This window comes from Sapajus apella, unplaced genomic scaffold (genome assembly GCF_009761245.1).
Source record: "Sapajus apella isolate SASKATOON/1434 unplaced genomic scaffold, GSC_monkey_1.0 scaffold11, whole genome shotgun sequence".
NCBI classification, from domain to species: Eukaryota; Metazoa; Chordata; class Mammalia; order Primates; family Cebidae; genus Sapajus; species Sapajus apella.
This window is the reverse complement of record NW_022436951.1, coordinates 32,022,768-32,032,040: the sequence shown is the minus strand read 5'-3', so window position 1 is coordinate 32,032,040 and position 9,273 is coordinate 32,022,768. Positions and strand designations below refer to the sequence as shown.

General features: G+C 47.7%; 1 protein-coding gene across 1 annotated transcript in view; it reads right to left on the bottom strand.

Annotated features, from left to right (window-relative positions):
* CMBL (carboxymethylenebutenolidase homolog) overlaps positions 1-5,011 on the bottom strand; it is a 24,978-nt gene extending 19,967 nt beyond the window's left edge. Inside the window, exon 1 of the mRNA XM_032279102.1 lies at positions 4,609-5,011. The gene's annotated coding sequence lies outside the window, so the exon portion shown is untranslated. The remainder of the gene's footprint in view (positions 1-4,608) is intronic.
* Positions 5,012-9,273: the final 4,262 nt, after the last annotated feature.

Sequence of the window (9,273 nt, the reverse complement as noted above, 5' to 3'; positions counted from 1 at the left end):
ACATGTTCTAAAAGGCTTGATGGAAAATCAAAAGAGCACAAATGTATGTGCCGGAAAGTGTCAGCTCAAAACTCTAAGTCCCCCAACCAACTGACTGAGTCATCTCTTCACCAAGGAGACCCCAGAATAACCTTAAAAGCAGTCATTGGCCATATAACTCAGTTTATGTAGTTAAAGGATGGGGGATCACATGCCCCTCGTTATCTGCCCCCCCCCACTAACCACCATGAGGTTTTCTTTCCTAAAGGCTAAACAGAAACTGGCCTCTTCAAAAGACCCCACACTGATATTGACCAGCGCATGAGGCTGCCCTCCTTTTTCCCTGACAACAGACCAACAACCACCGCGTGGTTCTGGACCGTCTATAGAGGGTGCACAGTGACGATTTTTGTGTCTTCTGTTTCAGCTTTTAACATCAGAGGGCCAAAAACACCACCCTTGGATCATGCTAACAAGGTCATTTTTTGAACATCGGTCCCATGAAGAGCAAAAATTTCAATTGTGCACGTGCATGGTTCTCCTTCAAAAATATTCATGGCTGGGCACATCCTATACTCTCAGTGCTTTGGGAAGCCAAAACAGGAGGATCACTTGAGCCCAGGAGCTCGAGACCACCCTGGGCAACACAGGGAGATCCCATCTCTACAAAAAAAAATTTAGAAAATTACACAGGCTTGGTGGCACATACCTGTGGTCCCAGCCTTTTAGGAGGCTGAGCTAGGAGGATCACTTGGGCCCAAGAGGTCAAGACTGCAGTGAGCCAGTGATCATGCCACTGCACTCCAGCCTGGGGGACAGAATGAAACCCTGTCTCAAAAAGAGTAACTAATTAATTATTTTAAAAATTCATGACCCTTCCTATAGCTTATTGAATCTGTGTATTTGGCCACACTATTCAGCACAGATCCCTGTATTATTCTGCCCACACTAGGGTCTGTTTCCAGCTTCTGGCCAGAGATTACACTTCCCAGCCTGTCAGAATGGCCACCTTGCAGGCTCCAACGCTTTATGAGAAATAAACCTCTCTTCTTCCAAATTTATGGACCTCATCATTCTTCATTTGACAAAAAAAAATGTTGAGATGAATTGCAAACAAAGACAAAATATCTTTTGGGCCAAGTGCAGTGGCTCCCACCTGTAATCCTAGCACTTTGGGAGGTTGAGACAAGAGACCAGCCTAGGCAACATGTCTCTCTCTCTTTTTATTTTTTATTTTTTCCACAGGAGGGAAAAGAGCCCATTAATTCTGCATGGAGACATGACAGAATTTACAAATCTATCAGATCTGTCACTTACCCATAACTTTAAAAGAACAGCAGGCCGGACGTGGTGGCTCATGCCTGTAATCCCAGCACTTTGGGAGGCTGAGGCAGGCAGATAACAGGCACATGCCACCACGCCTGGCTCTGACCAACGTGGTGAAACCCCATGTCTACTAAAAATACAAAATTAGCCAGGAGTGGAGGCATGTGCCTGTGATCTCAGCTATTCAGGAGGCTGAGGCAGGAGATTCACTTGAACCCAGGAGGTGGAGGTTGAAATGGCCTGAGATTTGTGCCAGCACAAAACATCGCAACAACAAAAAAAGAGACAGTCAAAAAAAAAAAAAAAAAGAACTGCAAAATGGCTCAAGTACAATGAACGGAGCTGGAATCAGACAGCCCAAAGAGTGTGCTATAGACATGGGTACCTTCCCACTGAGGCACAAAATTTCTTTGACACATTATGAGGTCCTTTATTGTCAGTAAGAAGGTTTCCTTTTCGTCCTGTGCTGGGGCAGGACTGTGTCTGAAACACATGACAGGATCCTCATTACACACATGTCAATAAAGACTTTTCTGTGTCACGGCAGATGTGTTTGGGCCACCATCCGGCAATCCCCAGGTCAGTTCTGTGCTCTCCAATGGTGAGATTGCTCTTCCTAGCTCTGGGGACTGCCCTGCAGGACACCCTGGTAGCCATGTTCTTCAGCAGTGCCCACACTGGCCACCAGCACAAATGCATAATTCCCCAGAGACACTCCTGCAAGGTGCTACATATGTGTGACTGACTTACATGTGATGGTACACACAGCACAGGAGCATATGGAATTGGAATTTGCAGATCAAATACTCAACAGTGATTCCCATGGGCTCTGATGTGTAATTTTCTAGGGGGATTTGCTTTTGTGAGGCAGCGCTGGAAAGGCCACAAGAGTCACTCTGTAGGGGTGAAGAAGCCTCACTCTACCACACACAAGCACGTCCCTCGGGAAAATTACACGTTCAAAACCCACATGGATCACTGATGAGTGGGTTTCTTTTCTTTTTTTTTTTTCTTTCTTTTTTGAGACAAAGTCTCTCTCTGTTGCCCAGGCTGGATTGCAATGCCACAATCTCAGGTCACTCAAGTTGAAATCAAAAATCGCAGTGCAGTGTCTTCATCTTGCTTTCTTAAAATGTCTTTTTTTTTTTTTTTAATTGAGACGGAGTCTTGCTCTGTTGCCCAGGCAGGAGTGCAGTGGTGTGATCTTGGCTCACTGCAACCTCTGCCTCACTGGTTCAAGCAATTCTCCCTGCCACAGCTTCCTGAACAGCTGGGATTAAAGTTGCCCACCACTACGTCCAGCTAATTTTTGTCTTTTAGTAGAGAGGGGGTTCCACCATGTTGGCCAGGTTGGTCTCAAACTCCTGACCTCAGGTGATCCATCCGCCTTGGCCTCCCAAAGGCTGGGATTACAGGTGTGAGCCACAGCACCCAGCCTTACTGTTGAGTGTTTGATCTGCAGGTTCCAAGGATCTGCTCCTCTCCTGCGCATACCTTCGTGAGGCATTCCTTTACTCCATATACACTTGCACTTCTTGACTTCTTTTTTGAACCAGTTATAACATCTGCCTATTTCTCTCTTTAATGAATAAAATAAAATATGTACCACTTTTATATCTGTATAAAAGTCATGATTTCATCTTTTGCTGAAATCTATCTTTTAACACTGTAATCAAACATTCCCTTCCTGGCATTGGCAGTCAGAGAAGTAAGAGACAGGTGGTAAAGTGTGGTGGAGTGTGGTTTTCCTGATTTCATGCCCTAAGGATTTAAATAACTCACAAGTCAGACTTCCAGGCACAACGCAGTTCTCCAACAGAAATAGAGAAAACAGATTTTGACAAGCAAAAGGGGCTGCTATAGTTGGGATTACAGGATCATAACAAGCAGGGAAGTCTAGGAACACATTCCTGGAAGCTTTAGAAATTTAGAAATGGGGCCGGGTGCTGTGGCTCACACCTATAATCCCAGCACTTTGGGAGGCAGAGGTGGGTGGATGACGAGGTCAGGAGTTCAAGACCAGCCTGGCCAACATAGTGAAACCCCATCTCTACGAAAAATACAAAAAATTAGCCGGGCATGGTGGTGCATGCCTATAATCCCAGCTACTCAGGAGTCTGAGGCAGGAGAATCGCCTGAACCGGGTAGAGGAGGTTGCAGTGAGCTGAGATCGCACCACTGCACTCCAGCTTGGGCGACTGAGGGAGACTTGTCTCAAAAAAAAAATGAAAATTCAGAAATGGAAGCCAAGTGGAAGCTCATCCAGGGTTCAGGGTTACAGAGGACCCCAAGATAACACAGGATGGTGGTGTCTAACGGAAAAGGCATTAGGCTTTTCCTTTGCTGGTTAAACACTGTAGGAACTTGCATAACTGATTTTCAGTCTTGCTGCAGGGAAGGCAGGGCCAGTACTTATCCTTAGATGATTCTACAAACATCAAACGTCTCCAAAGCTTTATTTTTCAGCAGCCACGCTTGTATTTTCCAAGTGTCTCTGGCTGAGACAGCATGAATTAGGAAGCGACCTGAATGAGCACACACTGGCCTCCGCAGACAGGCCAACCACCGCCCTGTGTTCTGCTTTTTCCCTGGCTGTTCCCAGGCCTGGATAGGATTCCCTGGACACCGGCGGGGCTCCCTTCTAACCACTTTATTTGAAATGGGCTTTGAAAACAACAGGTGGCATCTTCCATCAGCGAGTGGACATAAATCTCAGTGCCCAGTGTTTCCAAGGCCTGCCGGCCCACATGGCTGTGGTGTAAACTGTCCAGTCGTTCTTGGCAACACCTACCCAGCATCTAGGATGTCCCACCCTTAGACCCACAGACCCAGCCCCTCCCTTCTTAATACCCACCGTAGGGAGAAGCTGTAGAATGTGGATACTGATTTCAATGCGAATATGCTCGGTTTTTTCATAGTTTTATATTAGTAAAAGTCTACAACCAGAATGTCTCACTGTAGGAAGACAGTTACAAGGAGCACTAACGGCATGGAGGAAAGGCTCCTCCGTGCTAAATGGCCAAAGCCAGTGCCAGTTTGCATACGGCGTGATTGGCACTATGTCTTTAAATGGATGGCGAAACGCCGACAGGAAAACGCCGAAGTGTAAAGGGCGGCTGCTGGGGACGCGTGGGACCGTGCAAGGGCAGCGTATCGCTTTTAGGAAAGTCAGCTTCTGAGAACGGAGGGCGCGAAGTTCCTCGCCCGTGCAGGAGGCAAAGCACTTCTTTGCCATAGTCGGAACCCACGCGCGAGTTCAAGGGAGCGGGGCCCGGGCTGGGTGCCCCGGGGAGGCGCACGTACCTTGTCCCGCGGCCTGAGGCTGCGCTGCCCCGCGCGGAGGGAGGCCGAGCCCGGAGGAGGCGCGCGGCGCCGGGCAGGGGCGCCAGGGGACGTGGACGCGGCGGCCGAGGGCGCGGGGATCCCGGCGGGGCCAGTGGCTCCACTCGCAGTCGTAGCCTCCAGGGACTGCCGGAGCCCGTAGGGGGCGGAGAGGAGGAGGGAGGCCCCGGGCGAAGAGAGGTCTGCGAAGTGGGGGAAGGGAAGGCCAGGAGGGGGGGAGGCGCAGTGGGGAGGGGAGGAGAGAAGGGAGGGAGGGAAGTGTGAGGGGAGGGGAAGAAGTGGGGTGATCAGAGGGTGGGGGAGGGAGGAAGGGGGAGGAAAAGGGAGGGAGAGGTGGGAGAGGCTCCAAGGTAAAGAAGTGTGCAGGGAGGGGGAGTGGGAGGGAGGGAGCCGCAGAGGGGAGGGAAGAAGAGAATCAGAACGCAGGGGGGCCAGGAAAAGGAGCACAGCCAAGCCAGCCTTCTGTGAGATTTACAGGCGTGCCTGGCTTCCAAGACAAGTAACTTACTTTGTAAATAAAAATTAAGCTATTTTTTGTGTATTTTATTTTATTTTAGAAATAGGGTCTTATTCTGTCACCCAGGCTGGAGTGCAGTGCCACAATCATCAATCACTTCAGCCTCAAATTCCTGGCTTCAAGCGATCCTCCCCCCTCAGCCTCCCAAAGTGCTGGGGTTACAGGTGTGAGCCACCAAGCCCAGCCCCAATTTTCTTTTCTTTTTTTTAAGATGGAGTCTCACTCTGTCACCCAGGCTGGAGTGCAGTGGCACGATCTTAACCTCACTGCAACCTCCGCCTCCAGATTCAAGTGATTCTCCTGCCTCAATCTCCCCAGCAGCTGGGATTACAGGCACATGCCACCACCCCCGGCTAATTTTTATATTTTCAGTAGAGACGGAGTTTTGCCATGTTGGCCAGGCTTGTCTTGAAATCCTGACCTTAAATGTTCTACCTGCTTCGGCCTCCCAAAGTGCTTGGATTACAGGCGTGAGCCACCACGCCCAGCCCAGCTCCAAATTAAGCTTTCTCAAAACAGAAATTAATACACGTTTCATACTTGCCTCCTCCTTCGTGTTTTGTCTGGTCGTCTGGCCAAGGTTATGATAACAGCTTCAACTTGGCTACAGAAGCACACGCCCGTGGCTCAGCCAAACTGGAAACATACAGGCAAAGGGAATTCTAGGAATATAGCTCATCCTGGACAAACGGGCGCATTACTTGGTGCCCTCTCCTCTGCAAAGGTGTTGTTATGGACTGAATGTCTGTGTCCCCTCCCAAATTTGTATGTTGAAATCCTAACCCCTAGTATGGTGGTATTTGGAGGTGGGGCCTTTGGGAGATGCTTAGGTCATAAGGGTGGAGTCCCCAAGAATGAGATTTGTGCCATTACAAAAAGCGACAAGGGAGCTTGCTTCCTCCTCTGTATGCCAGGAAGATGACACTCACCGAGAACCCAATCCTGCTGGCACCCCAATCTCAGACTTCCAACTTCCAGAACTATGAGAAATAAAGGTTGTTTAAGCTACGCAAGTCTACCTATGGTGTTTTTTTTGTTTTGTTTTCTTTTGTTATTTGAGACAGTCTTGCTCTGTTGCCCAGCCTCTGTTACAGTGGCGCAATCTTGACTCACTGCAACCTCCGCCTCCGGGTTTAAGCAGTTCTCCTGCCTCAGCCTCCCAAGTAGCTGGGATTACAGGCATGTGTCACCATGCCTGGCTACTTTTTGTATTTTTAGTAGAGACGGGGTTTCACCATGTTGACCAGGCTGGTCTTAAAACTCCTGACCTCAGGTGAGCCTCCCGCCTCAGCCTCCCAGAGTGCTGGGATTACAGGTGTGAGCCACCGCGCCCAGCCTGCTGTTTTTGCTATAGCAGCCCAAACGAACTAAAGCAGGGTTTCCTGCTAGCCATACACTAATTTTCTTTCAAACAGGATCTTTCAAAATCCAGTCTGAAGCATCTGCAGTTGAATTATTTTACGAGCTTGAAATGTCTCTAAAATAATGGGTAGGGATTTTTTAAACACCAGAATAATTAAAAGAAGTTACCAAAGTGTTATTACCCAGAACAAATTAAGAGTAAGTCCCACAGAAAAAAAAATCGAGACAGGATCTCACTCTGTCACCCAGACTGGAGGGCAGTGGCACAATCATGGCTTACTGCAGCCTCTACCTCCCTGGGCTCAGGTGATCCTCCCACCTCAGCCTCCTAAGTAGCTGGAACTATAGGCAAGTGCCACCACACCCAGTTATGTTTTTTTGTTTGTTTGTTTGTTTTTAGAGATGGGCTTTCGTCATGTTGCCCAGGCTGCAGAAAAATTCTTCTTTCCATCCTACAATGCACAAACTGCTTGTGACATCCAAAAGGGCAATTTTTCAACTTCACCAATTTTAGTGCCAAGTTCCACAGAACATTCATCACATAAAAGTGAATATTTAACCTAGGCTTTTTAAAAAAATTCAGTTTCCTTCTTATAGAAACGCTCAGTGGAAACGAACACTAAGATTTCATGGAGTTCCCTATACATTAAAGGGCTATGACTTAGTGTTTCTGCTCGTTACCCCTCCAAAGTTAGTTTTATTTTTCATTGTTAAATAAGTAAGTAAATTCCGAGGACAGAATGAGTCCAAGCTGAATTAACAAACGAGGCAAGGTCAAAGTTAAACAAAATTGCTGACTCTGCTCAAATCCTTGTGATTTACACTGACCTTGAAGGCAAGGTCAGGAAAAGTATTCCATGGATTTGTTCCTCTAAAGACACTTGAAACAAAATCAGAACAAGTGCTGCTGTGTTTCAGAACGTCTCAAAATAATACCTGAGGGCAAACATATTCTGTTATCTGTTACCATTTCCTGGCCGTGTGGCTGACTCAGCCTCCAGCCCTCCTCTCCTCAGTGGAGCTGCAGGGAGCCTGCTGGGAAAGCGCTGAATCCTGTGCACAGGGCAGGCACTGCTGGTGAAGACAGGTGAGAGGCTGGGTAGCTGATTTCTAGAAGGTTCTTGAGCAGCAGTCGGCCATCTTGTCATCCCCAGGTAGAAAGCTTAAATTTGCTTTTTTCTTTCTTTCTTTCTTTCTTTCTTTCTTTCTTTCTTTCTTTCTTTTGTTTACTTTGTATTAATGGAAATGTACAAATATATAGAAAGGTAGAAAAAGAATACAATTAATTCCCATCTACCCCAGGCCTAAATATAATTATCTTTAATATTTTGCTAAACTTGCTTCATCAATATTTTTTTGGAAGCATAGAAATTATAGACAACCTGACATTTCACCCCCTAATAATTTTGTAGTAGTCAGCCTCCAAGATGACCCATAATGTGCCCTGCCTCTGAGAATTCACAACCCTGCAGAAAACAGACTTAGTGATGGTGTGTTAGTCCACTTTCATGCTGCGGATAAAGATATACCAGAGACTGGGTAATTTACAAAAGAAAGAGGTTTAATGGATTTACAGTTCCACATGGCTGGGGAAGCCTCATAAGCATGTTGGAAGGCAAGGAGGAGCAAGTGACATCTTACGCGGATGGCAGCAGGAAAAGCGAGCCTGTGCGGGGAAACTCCTTCCTGTAATACCATTAGGTCTCATGAGACTTATTCACTGTCACGAGAACAGCCAGGAAAGAACTGCCCCCAGGCTGGGTGCCATGGCTCACACCTGTAATCCCAGAACTTTGGGAGGCCGAGGCAGGTGGATCACCTGAGGTCAGGACTTTGAGACCAGCCTGGCCAACATGGTACTAAAATGCAAAATACACCATGTACTAAAAATACAAAAAAATAGCTGGACATGGTGGTGGGCGCCTATAATCCCAGCTACTCAGGAGGCTGAGGCAGGAAATCACTTGAACCCAGGAGGAGGAGATTGCAGTGAGCTGAGATCACTCCACTGCACTCCAGCCTGGGCAACAAGAGTGGAACTCCACTGCCCACATAATTCAATTACCTCCCACCAGCTACCCCCACAACACATGGGAATTCAAGATGAGATTTGGGTGGGGACACAGCCAAACCATATCAGATGTTATGTCTCCTCCAACATTAGATTAGAGGAGACTCTGGGACTTCCCCTTCTCTCTTCTCTGTCTCTCTCTCTCTCTCTCTCTCTCTCTCTCTCTCTCTGTGTGTGTGTGTGTGTGTGTGTGTGTCTGTGTGTATGTATGTGTCTGTGTGTGTATGTGTGTGTCTGTGTGTGTGTATATCTAGCTTTCTCTCTGATCACATGCTCTAGGGAAGTCAGCTGCCAACCATGGCTTGAGTAGCCTCTTGGAGTAAAGAAATCTGTGACCCACAGCCATGTTTCTGGGCCATCCCGGACAAGAATCCTCCAGCCCCAGCCAAGTATCAGATACTATAACCCCAACACTTTGAGGTGCCAAAGCAGGAGGATCACTTGAGCCCATGAGTTTAAGACCAGCCTGGTCAAGGTAGTGAGACTCTGCCTCCACAAAAAGGTGAAAAAAATTAGCTGGGTGTGGCAGTGCATGCCTGTAGTCCCAACTACTTAGGACTAAGTGGGAGGATTGCTTGAACAAAGGAGTTCAAGAGCAATAGTCTGACTCTGGTGCTCAAGAGGAAGTACAGTGGCACAATCCTGGTTCATTGCAGCCTCAACCTCCCAGGCTCCC